The sequence below is a fragment of the Odocoileus virginianus genome, chromosome 19 (genome assembly GCF_023699985.2).
Source record: "Odocoileus virginianus isolate 20LAN1187 ecotype Illinois chromosome 19, Ovbor_1.2, whole genome shotgun sequence".
NCBI lineage: Eukaryota > Metazoa > Chordata > Mammalia > Artiodactyla > Cervidae > Odocoileus > Odocoileus virginianus.
The window spans coordinates 23,338,163-23,354,513 of NC_069692.1; the positions used below are offsets into that span (position 1 = coordinate 23,338,163).

The 16,351-nt window shown below is 37.6% G+C and overlaps 1 protein-coding gene across 2 annotated transcripts in view; it reads left to right on the forward strand.

The window, feature by feature from the left end:
* The window catches only part of CDK19 (cyclin dependent kinase 19), a 175,761-nt gene that overhangs the window by 33,060 nt on the left and 126,350 nt on the right, over window positions 1–16,351 (forward strand). Inside the window, exon 2 of one of the 2 annotated variants that reach the window (XM_070449956.1) lies at window positions 6,717–6,778. The exons of the other annotated variant lie outside the window; for it this stretch is intronic. The gene's annotated coding sequence lies outside the window, so the exon portion shown is untranslated. The remainder of the gene's footprint in view (window positions 1–6,716; window positions 6,779–16,351) is intronic. 2 annotated transcript variants of the gene reach the window in all.

Genomic DNA, 16,351 nt, shown 5'->3' on the forward strand with positions numbered 1-16,351 from the left:
TTATAATTGGAAAGTACAGTAGTACCTGTACAAGAAAAGTTCAGCTCAGTTGCTCAGTTGTGTCCAACTCTTTGCGACCCCATGGATTGCAGTATGCTGGGCCTCCCTGTCCATCACCAACTCCTGGAGTTTACTCAAACTCATGTCCAGTGAGTTGGTGATGCCATCCAACCATCTCATCCTCTGTCGTCCCCTTCTCCTCCTGCCTTCAATATTTCCCAGCATCAGGGTCTTTTCAAATGAGTCATTTCTTTGCTTCAGGTGGCCAAAGTATTGGAGTTTTAGCTTCAGCATCAGTCCCTCCAATGAATATTCAAGACTGATTTCCTTTAGGGTGGACTGGTTGGATCTCCTTGCAGTCCAAGGGACTCTCAAGAGTCTTCTCCAACACCACATTTCAAAAGCATCAATTCTTTGGCGCTCAGCGTTCTTTATAGTCCAGCCCTCACATCCATACATGACGAGTAGTCAGCAGTAAAAGTAGGAAGAGTGTCTATTCATATTTGTTGCACAAATGTGTTGTCTGTACCTGTGTATGTGGTGGGTGCAATAGTAGTACAAAGTAGTACAAAGCTTTTTGTAGAAGCTTGAGGCTTGAGGGATGGATGAAGAAAGGTTTAGGAGAAGGATATTATCAGCAGCTTGTGCAAAGGCTACAAGTGGTTCTCCTTGTTTCTTATATTTTTCAGTGTAAGAGAAAAGTTTTAATATACCTTTCATAGTAAATGATACAATACACTTAGGAATCTTTGGGATTTTGACAATTTAGATTACACAGTTAATAAAATTAATCTAATGGTATAGTATACTATATCCTAAGTGCAAAATACATATTTTTCCTTTCTTTTTATCATATCACCACAGGCTTCCCTGGTGGCTCAGTGGTAAAAAGTCCACCTACCAATGCAGGAGAATCAGTTTCCATTCCTGAGTTGGGAAGATCCCCTGGAGAAGGAAATGGCAACCCACTCCTGTATTATTGCCTGGAAAGTTCCATGGATAGAGGGACCTAGCGAGCTGCTGTCCATGGGGTTACAAAATAGTCAGACTTGACTTAGTGACTGAAGAAGAGTGCATAGGTACAAAATTCTTTTTTCTTATGATGAGAACTTTTAAGATCTATTGCCTTAGCAACTTACAGGTATACAATACAATATTGTATACAATATACAATATTATTAATGATAGTCACCATTCTGCATGTGGTTCTTTATGGCTGGAGCTTAAGGCTAAAGAAAGGCAATGCCAAAGAATGCTCAAACTACTGCACAATTGCACTCATCTCACACGCTAGTAAAGTAATGCTCAAAATTATCCAAGCCAGGCTTCAGCAATACATGAACTGTGAATTTCCAGATGTTCAAGCTGGTTTTAGAAAAGGCAGAGGAACCAGAGATCAAATTGCCAACATCCGCTGGATCATCGAAAAAACAAGAGTTACAGAAAAACATCTATTTCTGTTTTATTGATTATGCTAAAGCCTTTGACTGTGTGGATCACAATAAACTGTGGAAAAATTCTGAAAGAGTTGGGACTACCAGACCACCTGACCTGCTTCTTGAGAAACCTATATGCAGGTCAGGAAGCAGCAGTTAGAACTGGACATGGAACAACAGACTGGTTCCAAATAGGAAAAGGAGTACGTCAAGGCTGTATATTGTTACCCTGCTTATTTAACTTATATGCAGAGTACATCATGAGAAATGCTGGGCTGGAAGAAGCACAAGCTGGAATCAAGATTGCTGGGAGAAATATCAATAACCTCAGATATGCAGATGACACCACCCTTATGGCAGAAAGTGAAGAGGAACTAGAAAGCCTCTTGATGAAAGTGAAAGAAGAGAGTGAAAAAGTTGGCTTAAAGCTTAACATTCAGAAAACTAAGATCATGGCATCTGGTCCCATCACTTCATGGGAAATAGATGGGGAAACAGTGTCAGAGTTTATTTTTTGGGGCTCGAAAATCACTGCAGATGGTGACTGCAGCCATGAAATTAAAAGACGCTCACTCCTTGGAAGGAAAGTTATGACCAACCTAGATAGCATATTAAAAAGCAGAGACATTACTTTGCCAACAAAGGTTTGTCCAGTCAAAGCTATGGTTTTTCCAATGGTCATGTATGGATGTGTGAGTTGGACTGTGAAGAAAGCTGAGCACCGAATTGATGCTTTTGAACTGTAGTGTTGGAGAACACTCTTGAAAGTCCCTTGGACTGCAAGGAGATCCAACCAGTCCATCCTAAAGGAAATCAGTCCTGGGTGTTCATTGGAAGGACTGATGCTGAAGCTGAAACTCCAGTACTTTGGCCACCTCATGTGAAGAGTTGACTCATTTGAAAAGACCCTGATGTTGGGAAAGATTGAGGGCAAGAGGAGAAGGGGACGACAGAGGATGAGGTAGTTGGATGGCATCACTGATTCAATGGACATGAGTTTGAGTAAACTCTGGGAGTTGGAGATGGACAGGGAGGCCTGGCATGCTGGGAACATGGGGTCGCAAAGAGTTGGACACGACTGAGCGACTGAACTAACTGAGTAACTAACTAAGGCTTCAGAATTAAGTAGAGGGCAAAGAAGTTATGAAAGGGCCTCTGCGGAAAGATAAGGATTTTGACAGTTAGGATTTGCGTGTTAGAAAGATCTGTGCTCAGTCCCCTTTAAGTAGCTTTCCCGGAAGTCCCATCCAGTGACTTCCACTTCTAGCTCATTTACCAGTCCTGGCAGTGAGGAAGGCTAGGATGTATAGACCCTTACTTGGGTATATGCTGCCTAGAATAAAACTAGAATCTGTTATTAAGTAACAGGAAGGGAGTATGGGTATATGGTAGGCAGCCATGTATATGGTCTATGTTCAGGTGTATGGTACATGTGCAACAAGAAGGATTGAGAATAAAAGTAGGGAGACCAATTTAGTATAATACCTAAGTAGTAGCACATGTGTAGTGTCTCACAAAAGAGATTTGACTGACATTCTTAAAACATGAGAATGGAATCTTTAAGCTCTTCTGCTGGGAAATCTAGAGGATTTAAACCATTATTTTGTTAGAAGAACTCTTTAAGTTCTTGGAGCAAAAAATTATGCTTTAATTACTTTAACCTTTTAGTTTAAAAGTTTCTTTTTCTAATTAAACATTTAGTAAAATTAAGTTGTTGCTTAGTCACTAAGCTGTGTCTGACTCTTTTGAGACCCCGATGGACTGTCGCCTGCCAGGCTCCTCTGTCCATGGGATTTTCCAGACAAGAATACTGGAGTGGGTTGCATTTCCTTCTTCAGGGGATCTTCCCAGACCAGGGATCAAACCCACGTCTTTTGAATTGGTAGGCAGATTCTTTACCAATGAGACACCAAGGAGTACTAAGGATGATTAACACTGGTAAGCATCGCCTTGATAGAAATCACTGTAAATATATATATATATATATATATATATATATATATAAAATATACTTTTTCAACTGTATAGCAATCATACATTAAAAAGGGATGTACATTAGTTTTTCTGGAGGATGAAATAGCATAGTTTTTTTATACATATCTTTTTGGATGATATACAATTATCACCTATTACTGTTTTGAAGAATTGTGATGACATATGTACATATAAAATAAAATTTACCATTTTAACCTTTTTAAGTATACAGTGATGTTGAATACATTACTTGTGCCACCATCACTTCCATCTTTCCACAAAATTCTTTTCATCTTGTAAAACTGAAACCCTATAGCAAAGAATAACTCCCCAATTTTTCCCTTTACCCAACCCATAGCAAACACTATCTTACTTTTCTGCTTGACAGGTGTATTCTTTTCTGCTGAGCTACCTGGGAAAGCCCCTACTTTCTATCTGTATGAATTGGACTACCCCCAGTACCTGTATAAGAAGGATCATGCAGTATTTGTACTTTTGGGACTTCCTTATTTTATCTAGCATAATGTCCTCAAGATTATTCTATGTTGTAGTAATGTGCAGGCTTTTCTTCTTTTTCAAGGCTGGTTATGCTCCATTGTATGTATGTATGTGTGTGTGTATACATCTATCTATCTACCTTATCTATCTGTCTATCTATCTTGTTTATCCACTTATCTGTCAGTGAAGAGTTGAGTGGCTTCCACCTTTTGGCTATTGTGAATTCTGTTATGAACATGAGTATACAGATATTTCTTTGAGAATCCCCACTTCTAAATCTTTTGGCTATATACCCCAAAGTGTCATTTCTGAATAGTAATTCTATTTTTAATTTTTTGAAGCATTGCTGTACTGTTTTCTATAGCAACTGCACCATTTCACATTCTTACCAACAGTACACAGGGGTTCCAGTTTCTTCACATCCTTGCCTTGTTTTAGTCCTTGAAATATTTTTTTTTTATAGTATTAATAGCTGTCCTAATGGATATGTGTTAGTATCCATTGTATTGAATTTTTTTTTGAAGGTTTAAAAAGATTAAAGAGTGAGTTTAGTGTAATCCCATGGCAGTAAGTCTTAATAAATGGAAACGGAATCACTCAATTTTGCTACTCTAATAAAAATATTATTTGAATGTTATTTGGATATATATTCTTCAGTCTTTTTCAGGCCTTTATCTTTTGGTTTTATGTTGTAAGCATTTCTCATTTTTTAAACATGTTTTGTACAGCCATCATTTGAATTTGAGTTTTCCAAGGAAATGTTGCAAATGCAATGTGATTGAATACTTAAGAACATTTTGTAATTGTTTTTTACATATAGCTAAGTGCTTGGTTTGTGTGATTTTAATTTCATAGATGACTGGATGATATAGCGACTAAAAGTGTAGCCTGGAAGTAGACAGTCTGGGTTTAAATTGCAGGTCTGCCACTTCAGGCTATGTGCATTTAGGCAAGTTTCTTAAGCTCACTGTGTCTCAATTTCTTCATCTGCTAAGTGAGGATAATAACAGAACTTATCTCAAAGTTGTGAAGACCAAATGAGTTAGTACTTATAGAGCTTTAGGACAGTGACTAGCTCATCATACATCCTATATAAGCCTTTTCTGCATAATTGTTTTATTAGGTGAGATCTTATCTCTTTGACTTTTAAAAAATATATGTGATACACAAGAAGTTACTGTGTCTTGGGTCTTTAGTTTAAAATGTCACAAGCTTAGAGGAGGGTGTAGTCTATAAGGTTGTTTTGGGAGTTAAGAGAAGGTACATCTGAGGCAGATAGTGCTGGGCAAATTGCTGAATTAGTAATATGATATAACCATCTTTTGGGAACTGTGACCTTCTGGCAGGCATTTAGCCTTGTCACCTACTCTAGGCTCTTTTGACCGTCTCAGCCTTTTTGCTTTGCTTCTTTGGGTTTCCTTGCCCACACAGCTCCACAGGTTTCTCAGCTTGGCACTTTGTTTCCTCTCTTCTTGTTTAGTCGCTAAGTCGTGTCTGACTCTTTCGCTACCCCATGCACTGTAGCCTGCCAGGTTCCTCTGTCCGTGGGATTTCCCAGGCCAGAACACTGGAGTGGGTTGTCATTTCTTTTTCCAATATTCCCTCTGTTTCCTAGTTAACAACTTTTGTTGTTAATTTATGTCAAATGCACTTGATGTAAAATTTTTGCAGAATGTAACATTCTGTAATTATATTATGACATTTCATTTGCTGGTCAGTATAAGTCAGAGAGTAAAGCCAGTACGTACTGTTGGAGAGGTAAAGTCCTCATTGAACAACTCTCGTTATATGAGAGATTAAGTGACCTGACTGATGTCACAAAGCAGTTAAGAGATTTAGCTGGAACTTGAATTCAAGCCATCTGACCTCAAGGCAGTGTTTCTTTCTTCACATATTATCATGTTTTAAAATAATGCTTTTCTTTCTTTCCTAATTATTTGATGATATTTTAAAGGATTTTTTGATATTACATAAAGATAACATGCCTCCGTCTTTTAAATTTAATAGCTAGTAAAATTTATCTGACTCCTTTTCTCATATACCAGCTGCATTTTGTCGTCCTTAAGCCCAGTATCCTTAAAGAATGAAACGAAATCTGAGATCTATGTATTTTATCTGATTAAGTTCTTAATCTTTTACATGAATGTTTTCTGAAAAGAGTTTCATGTTTCGTGCTTATATTTATTTTATACTATTCGAACAAGGTAGATTTCCCCCATACTGCCTAGCATATGTAGTATCTGGCTCATTTCAACATTGCTGTCAGACTTAAATTAAATCTTGGCATTAGAGTATCTTTACAGTTCTACTTTTCCCCTTCCCCCTCTGCAGGTCTGTTTTTAATTATTTTTCTCCTATATTCCGAATAGTCTCTGGTTCTAAGAATGTACCTTGAGCTGTCAAATGTATCATAGTTCATATGTGAAGTATATTTTTCTACTTAATTTCTTATATATTCCTTATATTGGCTCTCTCACATGATTTTAAAAATTTATTGTTAGGATTTTCAATAGTGTAAATCACCTATATTGGTGAGAGTTATAATTAGTTAACTTTTGAATTACAATTTCACCTTTTAGAATTATAATTAGTTAACTTTTGCTTTTTTCCCACGTAATTAGTTGTGTAATGTATAATAAACTCTGAATGATATCAATATATTATTGATTTATTCATTGTCAAATCCCAAATCTGGTTTCTTTGGCAGATATATAGACTTATGATAGGCGTTTGGCATTTTGTGTTTTGGGCAGTGTAACTTTAAATCTACATAAACTTCTCTGCCTTTTGCCTCTGCTGTGTTCATAGATTCCAGGAGGGCTTCGTGTATGGACCTCAAGCGTTGGAGGTAGCAGACTTTTCAGCAGAAGGTAAAGCAGAGTGTTGCCTTCTGGTGTCATTGTGTGTGTGTGCTGGGGTGGGCATGTGACAGGTGAGAGCTTTGCACAAATGTCATCACAAAATAATTTATAATGGTGCTTTTCACAAAATGTAAAACCAAGCTAATACTTGGAAATTTTATTCAGTATTACTAAAATCCATAAAAAGTAGAAAACTTTGAATAGAATTCCAGACTAAATTTCAGCCTCTCTGCTATTAACCAAAGAGTAAGAGTGAAAGGAAAGTGTATAGTGCATGCTATCTGACTTTCTCAGACTTGGTTTTACTATGATTTCTTCCTGGGAAGTTATCCAAATCATTATTCATACGCTGTATTCTTCCTTGCTGCTCCTTTTGCTGAAAGATTGCTTCACAGTAAATAGGCAGCCTCGTTGGTGACTCATGACTGGAGGACAGACATTTTTGCTCTAGGTCCCATGTGCCAAAAATCTTTGTTTCTCATATGCTAATTACCTCTCTTCAGAACTTGTTAATATGCTCTTCTCTCAAGTTAGTTCTTGTTTCAGTAGAGAAACAAACACATCCCACTCATTTGTAAAATATGTTTTTATGGAGACCTTCTTAATGAGTTATTTTTAAGAAAATAACATGACATAACTTTCCTGGGTAATGCTTCTTTGATTTTTTTTTTAAAAATACAAATATTTTGCCATTTAGGTGCCAGATAGATATTACTTTCTTTGAATTTATGAAACCGTTTATGAATTTTATTCAGATGATACTTAAGTGCAGGTTTTTTTTTTTTTAAGACCTATAGCAGCTAACAATGTTGCATTCTTTAATAAGTTTTTAGATAGACTCCTAATGGGAATTAGAGGAATGGTTTTCTTATGTCTCCCTGAAATTATATTTGTATTGATATCAAGTGGCTGCATCTTATACTGTATATTAAGGACATACACCTTATGTGATATAGGGTATTTATTAAATATCTACTCTGTGCTCTACACAGAGTCACTCCATTTTATAGTCAACTTAGTTTCACTATTTCATTTTTTTCCTATTCAGAGATACTGCTTTCCTTAACTAGAGGAGTTTCAGGCTGTTTATTGAGATAGCTGCAACTTTACCACTTAAGCCCTTTCTCCTTTCTTTGGTTCTCTTCACTAGCCATTTGGAGGATATTTTCTATTTACCAACAATAGATTGGAAGTAACTTCTTGAAGGCCATTTCATTCTTCATTTTTAGGCTAGTCTGCTGTTTTCACTGCTGTTGAATTATGCAGCCTTCTATTTGTTTAGCTAATCTTTCTGTGGTGTATTTTGTTATTAGTTGAGTATCTCAATAAATTTTCTAGTCACTAACATAGAAGATATAAAATAAACTGCTCATATCAAGGCATAGAAAGACTCTTCCCCAGGTCCTCATCCCCACAACTTCTGTGAGAAGGATATGACAAAATGGTTACAAAAGTAGTTTCTCAAAGATAATTTATTTTTTAGAGCTGTTTTAGGTTTACAGAAAGATTGAGTGGAAAGTAAAGAGAGTTCCCATATGCCTCAACCTCATTCTCCCCACCCGCCATCTCCCTATGACTAACATCTTGTTTTAGTGGTATGTTTGCTGCAGTTGAACCAGTACTGTTACATTATTATTAGCTAAAATCCATAGTCTTACCTTAAAGTTCACTCTTTGTGTTGTAGATTCTATAGGTTTGACAAATATATGACACGTATCAACCCTTACAGTATCATGCAGAATAATTTTACTGCTCTAAATATACGCTGTGTTATAGGAGAATGGGGCACAAGAGGATGGTCACGTCACAAGTCTTGGGGATGTTCCTGGAATGGGCAGCCTAGTGAGAGTCCTTGGCTTTGTGCAGGCAAGAATTCAAGCCATAGTAAAGTGAACACAATTTTATTTAGATACATATTCCATAGGCACAATGTGAAAGTCTCAGAAGGCAAGAGTGGCCCCTCACTGTGAGGCAGTTTATTTCCGTGGGAAAAAGTGGGAAGAATATTCTGTCTTGGGTAAGGGGTGGGGATTTCTGGAAATCAGCCACTCCCTACGTTTTGACCTTTTATGGTCAGCGTCAGAGCTGTCATGGCGCCTGTGGGTGTATAGTGAGGCTCCAGGTGGACCGGAAGTAGCATCTTCCTCCATCTTGGCCTAGTTGGTTCTAACCAATATTTGTCATATCGCAGTACGCTGTGTCATTCTTTTAATGGTTGTGCTCTGCCCCCTTCCGTCCTCTCTCACTTGTGGTCCATCCATTCGTCCCTGCCTTCCTTCCTTTGAGCCCCCAGCAAGCACAGACATTTTTTTGTTTATATAGTTTCCTCTTTTCAGAACATCATAGTTGTAATCATGTAGTTTGTAGTCTTTTCAGTTTTGCTTCTTTCACTTAGTAGTAAGCATGTAAGCTTCCTCTCTCTGCCTTCTCATGGTTTGATAGCTCATTTCTTTTTAGTGCTGAATAACACTGCATTATCTGGATATACCACAGTTAATGTATCCATTCACCTACTGAAACATATCATGGTTGCTTCCAAGTTTTGGCAATTATGAATAAAGTTGCTATAAACGTTCATATGCAGATTTTATGAGGACATAAGTTTTCAGTTCATTTTGGTGAATGCCGTGAAGTGCTATTGCTTTATAGTATGAAAAGAGTATGTTTACTTTTGTAAGAAACTATCACCCAGTGTGATTATACCATATCAACTTGAGTTTGTCAATGTCCACAAAAAAACTGGCTGGGATTTCCATTGGGATTATGTTGAGTCTATAGATCAAATTGAGAAGAATTGACATCTTGACAATTTTAGGCCTTCTTTGCTATATACATGGAATATCTCTCAGATCTTTTTTGATTTCTTTCTTCAGTTTTATAGTTTTCCTTATATAGACCCTGTACATGTTTTGTTAGAGTCATAACTAGGTAATTCATTTTTGGAACTGCTGTTGTAAATGTTAAATTGTGTTTATAATTTCCATTTCCAACTTTTCATTGCTGGTGTATAAGAAAGTATTGGCTTTTGCATATTAACCTTCATCCTGCAGCCTTGCTATAATTATTTATTTGTTCCAAGGGTTTGCTTGTTGTTCTTGGGATTTTCTCCAAAGACAGTTATACAAATACACTTTTATTTCTTCCTTAATCTCTGTAATTTTTATTTCCTTCCACATTTTATTGCATTGGCTAGGACTCCCAGTATGATTTTGAATAGGAATGATGAGAGCAGATATTCTTGCCTTGTTCCTGATCTTATTGGGGAAACCATCAGTTTTCTTCATAAGCTATGATAATCACAATAGATTATCCTAATCAGTAGTATAGGAGATGTAAAGTATTGCTTATATCAGGTCACAGGAGGATTCATTCTCCCCACAGTCCCTTTCCCTAACCTAAACTTCTTTGAGAAAGATAGGATTAAATTGATGGTTATAAAAATATTTTAAATGAGGGAATTAAGGCAGTTTTTCATATGGTACCTTATTTTTAGTAACTATGAATATCACTTAATTCCTTTACTCTCTTGTGAACTTCTATAGGGCAAAGACTATCTCATTAATAATAAAGACTATTATTATAACCCTTGTCGTGTCCAGTATGCAGTACAATTGGCATAACTATATGTTGAATGAAAAGCTTAATTTTTGGACTCTTACTGTAAACCTCTGTCTTATTAGAAAAGTCAGAAAACCAATAGCATTAGTCCTCTAATATATTCAATCAATCAGATGCTTGACAGTTGCAAGGTATTGTGATGGCTGCAAAGATACACATAATAATGATACCTCCTCTCAGGAAACTTATTACCCATTTAGGAAAGGTTAATTTCAATTTAATGTTCCATTTTTGCTGATATGTATTTCTTAGAAGCTCTTACTCCTATGTTTCTTTTAAGCATTCCAACTGAAATCTGCTTATGGACTGATGGGTAGAAGAAGTGGGTAGTGGGCACTCTGCTAGATATTTTACATATATAATCTCATTTATCTTGAAAATTGTGCAGGGTTACTATTTTTAATTAATAGGTGTAAAAAGTGGTAATATGAGAGTATGAGTATCTTCTTTGTTGTCTGATTTAATATAATAGGTGTATAATTCCATACCTTAAGCTCTTTAAATCACATACTGTGAAAAAGTAACTTTACAGAGTGGTATATGATGAATGTCAGGTGTATAGTACAGAAATGTGCTTGGTGAATGCAGAGAAGAAAGCTTTGACCTCAGGATAGAACTAGTTCATAAAATTTCTGGAAAGCTTGACCTTGTCTGATGGATCAAAGACTAAGGCAAAGAGAGATCAGGGAGATCAGTCAATGTGGAAAAGACTGAGGGCCAAAAAGAACAAGTATTTTGTGATTTGAGTGTCATAAAAATTTCTGCTGTTGTAGTAAAATGAAATAGAGCAAATTTTGTCTATTATCTTAAACAAGAACTACTCCATTTTCCTCTTAAAGTAATTCCCACTGAATTCGCTTAGTGTTTGTTGAAGATGAGAGAATAGATCACAGGACCAGTGTGTAGATCTCATGTCATTAGTTGCAAAGGACGTCTTTGTCTGCTGAGTTCCAGTGATCAGTGCAGCAAGTGCAGAGGGAGTAAAAGCATGGAGGAAAAGTTAAGATCAAAGGAGTCCAAAATAAAGGACTTTCCTAAAGTCAAGTGTGGCTGAGCACCCTGGAAATTGCCTTTAACGTGCTAAAATTTGTGGAGTTGCAATGGTGTCCTTGCTTTCAGTGAAGTTAATGTTTATTTGGGAAGACCAGGGTATGGTAACATAATCAGAAACCACTCAGCCGTGGGCTTCCCTGGCAGCTCAGTTGGTAAAGAATCCGCCCATGATACTGGAGACCACCCGCAATGAAGGAGACCTAGGTTCAGTCCTTGGATAGGGAAGCTCCCCTGGAGAAGGAAATGGCGACCCACTCCAGTAATCTTGCCTGGAAAATCCCATGGACAGAGGAAACTGGCAGGCTACAGTCCATGGAGTCACAAGAGTCGGACACAACATAGCAACTGCACCATCACCACCAGTCGTGTTAAGCACCATATAATGTAGACTGTTAATGCTGTGGGGTCCTTCTCCTTAAATAATGTTCTTCAGGGTTCTCTTCTCTTTGCTATTCTCATAACTTTAATTTCTGTCTGTTTTCACACTCTGTCCTAGCCCACATCTTCCTTCTAAGCACCAGATGTATCCAAATGCCTTTTGGACATCTTCATTTAGACAAGACCACAGTCCTCTCATTGTCAACTTACAAAAGCTTTTGTCTTGCTCTTTTTGACTCAGTGTATGGCACCCAGTTGACCTAGTAAAAAACTGACACTCATTCTTACTTTACTTCCTCATTTCTAACCACACGTTCTGTTGATCAGTTCATTTCAGTCGCTCAGTTGTGTCAGACCCTTTGCAACCCCATGGACTGTAGCATAGCAGGCTTCTCTGTCCATCACCAGCTCCCAGACCTTGGTCAAACTAATGTTCATTGAGTTGGTGGTGCCATCCAACCATCTCATCCTCTGTCGTCCCCTTTTCCTGCCTTCAGTCTTTCCCAGCATCAGGGTCTTTTCAAATGACGCAGTTCTTTGCATCAGGTACCCAAAGGATTGGAGCTTCAGCTTCAGCATCAGTCCTTCCAATGAAAATTCGGGACTGACTTCCTTTAGGATGGATTGGTTTGATCTCCTTGGAGTTGAAGGGACTCTGAAGAGTCTTCTGCAACACCACAGTTCAAAAACATGAATTCTTTGGCACTCAGCTTTCTTTATGGTCCAACTCTCACATCCATATATGACTACTGGAAAAACCATAGCTTTGACTAGACAGACCTTTGTTGGCAAAGTAATGTTTCTGCTTTTTAATATGCTGTCTAGGTTGGTCATAGCTTTTCTTCCAAGGAGCAATCATCTTTTAATTTCATGGTTGCAGTCACCATCAGTGATTTTGGAACCCAAGAAAATAAAGTCAGCCACTGCTTCCACTGTCCCCATCTATTTGCCATGAAGTGATGGGACCAGATGCCATGATATTCCTTTTTTGAATGTTGACTTTTGAGCCAGCTTTTTCACTCTCCTCTTTCACTTTCATCATGAGGCTCTTTAGTTCCTCTTTGCTTTCTGCCATAATGGTGGTGTCATCTGCATATCTGAGGTTATTGATACTGCTCCCAGCAATCTTGATTCCAGTTTGTGTTTCATCCAGCCCAGCATTTCACATGATGTACTCCGCATATAAGTTAAATAAGCAGGGTGACAATGTACTCCTTGATGTACTCCTTTTCCTATTTGGAACCAGTCTTTTGTTCCATGTCCTGTTCTAACTGTTGCTTCCTGACCCGCATACAGATTTCTCAGGAGGCAGGTGAGGTGGTCTGGTGTTCCCATCTCTTTCAGAATTTTCCACAGTTGGTTGTGATCCTTACAGCCAAAGGCTTTGGCATAGTCAATAAAGCAAAAGTAGATGTTTTTCTGGAACTCTTGCTTTTTCTGTGACCCAGTGATTTTGGCAATTTGATCTCTGGTTCCTCGGCCTGTTGATACTGTTTCCTAATTATCTTTCAGACCCATCTGCTTTTATTTCCTCTGCTGCCATCCTGATTTAGACTGTAGCCGTCTCTTAGGCTCCTGCCGAGGTCTTATTTAGTTCATCTTTAGTGGAGTGCAGTTGTTTTCCCGCACTATGTTGCTCTCTGATGTGCAGCGGTGAGTCAGCTGTACATACACGTCTCTCTCCCATCTTGGGATTTCCTGCCCATTTAGGCCACCATAGCAGAGACCCTTTAATGTTATTCTCCCTGTTCTCTCCTCACCTCCTGCCTGTTCACAAAAGCACAGTTTGCTTAAAATCCTTTTCTTCTTGGGATGCAGTCCAGTTTCCTTAATGTGGCTTACCTGTTCTGTCTGAACCAGCCCTGCCTGTTTTCCTTCAGCTTTAACCTGCTTTTCCCATTCTAAACCAGCTTTACTAAAGTTCCCATGCATTGTTCTCTTTTGCCTCGGAGCCTTGGCACATTCTGTTCCTTTTCTCCAGAAGGGGAGAGAGAAGAAACGAAACTGTAGTGACCAGAAGCACTGACTCAGGTGAGTCTTGGATCTGCTCCTTAACTAGCTGTGTGATCTAGAATCATGTAACTGCTCTGCTTTCAGTGTCCTCATTTGTAACAATGGAGAGAGTATAATACTTGCTCCCTGGCGTGTTGATGAGGATGAAAAGAGTTAATGTAGTTGAGGTTCTAAGAATGATGCCTACCTTACACTGAGTACTATAGAAATAGAGCTATTTTTTATAATTCTTACTATAAATGTGTTGGGATAGTAGACAGCATAACCTTTTATATTTTAAAGATGATTTAATGACAAAATCAATATGCTTTTTCCCCCTCATAAATTACAAGTTGATTGGCTCGTTATTATTGGTATTTTTGTTCTTGGTTGGGCAATGGCTTCCTTTTTCTGACCTCTTGTTTTTCAGTTTTTTAGGTTTTTAGTGACTAGAATTTGATTTTAGGTTGACATTCCTGTCATGGATCTGACATGGATCATTAGGTCTACCTGAATTTTTCTATAAACTAATCCAGGTCAACCTATATGGAAACTAAAAGAATTAATTCTTAATAGCTGACTTTTTACTTCATGATATATGTCATGTTGATTAAAATTTCAAGTAAAGTCCTTTAAAGGAATTCACTTTTTCCATATTTCAGAGATTGTGGATTATAATGGTTCAAATGGTTTGAATTCTAGCAAAGATATTATGTTAGGAATAGACTCTCTGAAAGGAAGAACTCTGTTTTTCTCAGTGTTCACAATTCTGCTTACACTGAATACTTTCCAGGATACTTCTGACACCAGAGGTGTACACAGGTTTTTTTTTCCCATACTGACCAGTTCTGAGACACCAGCTGGGAATCCTACAGTTTAACTCAGTTTCGACACTAGCTGCTCAGAGTTGATACAGACTCCACATTAAGGGCTTAGTCCCACTAGACTGCCCCTCTGCAGATGCCGCTGGCAACTGATGGGTCCCCAAGCTGCCCACAGCCTCTCACTCAGCTACCAATTACAGGTTCCCATGACCCCCTCCTCGGGTTCAGTCATGTACTAGAATGGCTCATAGAGCTCAGGACAACGATTTACTTACTGGGTTACTGGCTTATTACAAAGGATATATTAAAGGATACAAATGAACAGCCAGATGAAGAATATATGGGGTTAGGTCTGTGTCCGGAAGGGTCCCAAGCACAGGAGCTTGTGTTCCTGTGGAATTTGGGGATGTGCCAACTGCCCCCCGCCCCCCCCCAGCAAGTGGAGGGGTTCTTGTTCACCGACCCAGAAGCTCTCTGAACTCTGTACTTTAGGGATTTTTATGGAGGCTTCATTATGTAGATGTGATAGATTAAATTGTTGACCATTGGTGGATAATTAAATTCCCAGGCTCCCATTTGGGTTGGGGCAGCAGTACGGGCCGCTGAAAGTTCTGATCACCTGGTTTGTTCCCCTTGCAGCCAGTCCCCATCCAGTAGCTATCTGGGGACTTTCCAAAAATCACCTTTATAACATAAACTCAGATGTGGTTGAAAGGGGTTTGTTATGAATAACTAAAGAGCTTTCTTTTATTTTTATCCTTCTGGAGATATTCCAGGAGTAAAAAAATGAATAATATAATAAAAGATGCTCCTATCCTCTAATTGCTTAGGAAATTACAAGTATTTTAGGGGCTGTGATCCAGGAGCCCTGGAGGAAGACCACACAATATATGTTTCTTACTCTATTACAATATCACATTTTCTATTATCATGGTACTTAAGATCAGCCAGGAGAAACATGTAAAAACTTAAATCTTATCAAAAGAGGAGTTCTCAGAGGTCTAGATTTGGCTGAACTTGCAGTAATATGGTGAAAAACATGTATGTATTTAAATTTTAAATGTTGATTTTGATATCTTGCTAGTTTCTCTTTTGAATATTTATTTTTCATTGATACTTAAAATTTGATATAACTTTGTGAAGATTGACATCTTAAAGTGTAACTAAATAAGCTGGTTGATGATCTAGTTCTATCTGTTCTGATGGTGCTAGACTAGAGAATGACAAAATATTGATACTTTTCTCCTTCTCTTCTAGGAGATTGTTGCTTTCTGGTGAAATTTTAAATATGCATACGTTTCCAATAGATATCGGTGTTTGATTCTTACTGTCATTTGAATTTTGTTCCCCAGAATATTTGATTTTATCTTTAGGATATACATTTTTAAAAGATTTTCCAGATTTTCTGTTATGCTGAAATTTTTTTTTTTTTTTTTGAAAATATTTTTTAAGTTGATCAAGACTAATAAACGAGTTTACTTCAGTGCAACAAACGTTTAGTTTCTGCTATTTGTGAGGTACTTTGTTAGCTCCTAAAAAATATATGAAAATGAGTAAGATATTTTTCCTCCATCTTCAAAAGAGGGAGGAGACTATGAATCAATTTTAAGTAGGTGTAGTAACAAAATAGACTTTGGTATAGTTTTTTTTTTTTTGTTTTCCTTTGAGAGAATTTTGAACAAAATCTTTGCTTTACTAATCATGTTCTTTCGAAACA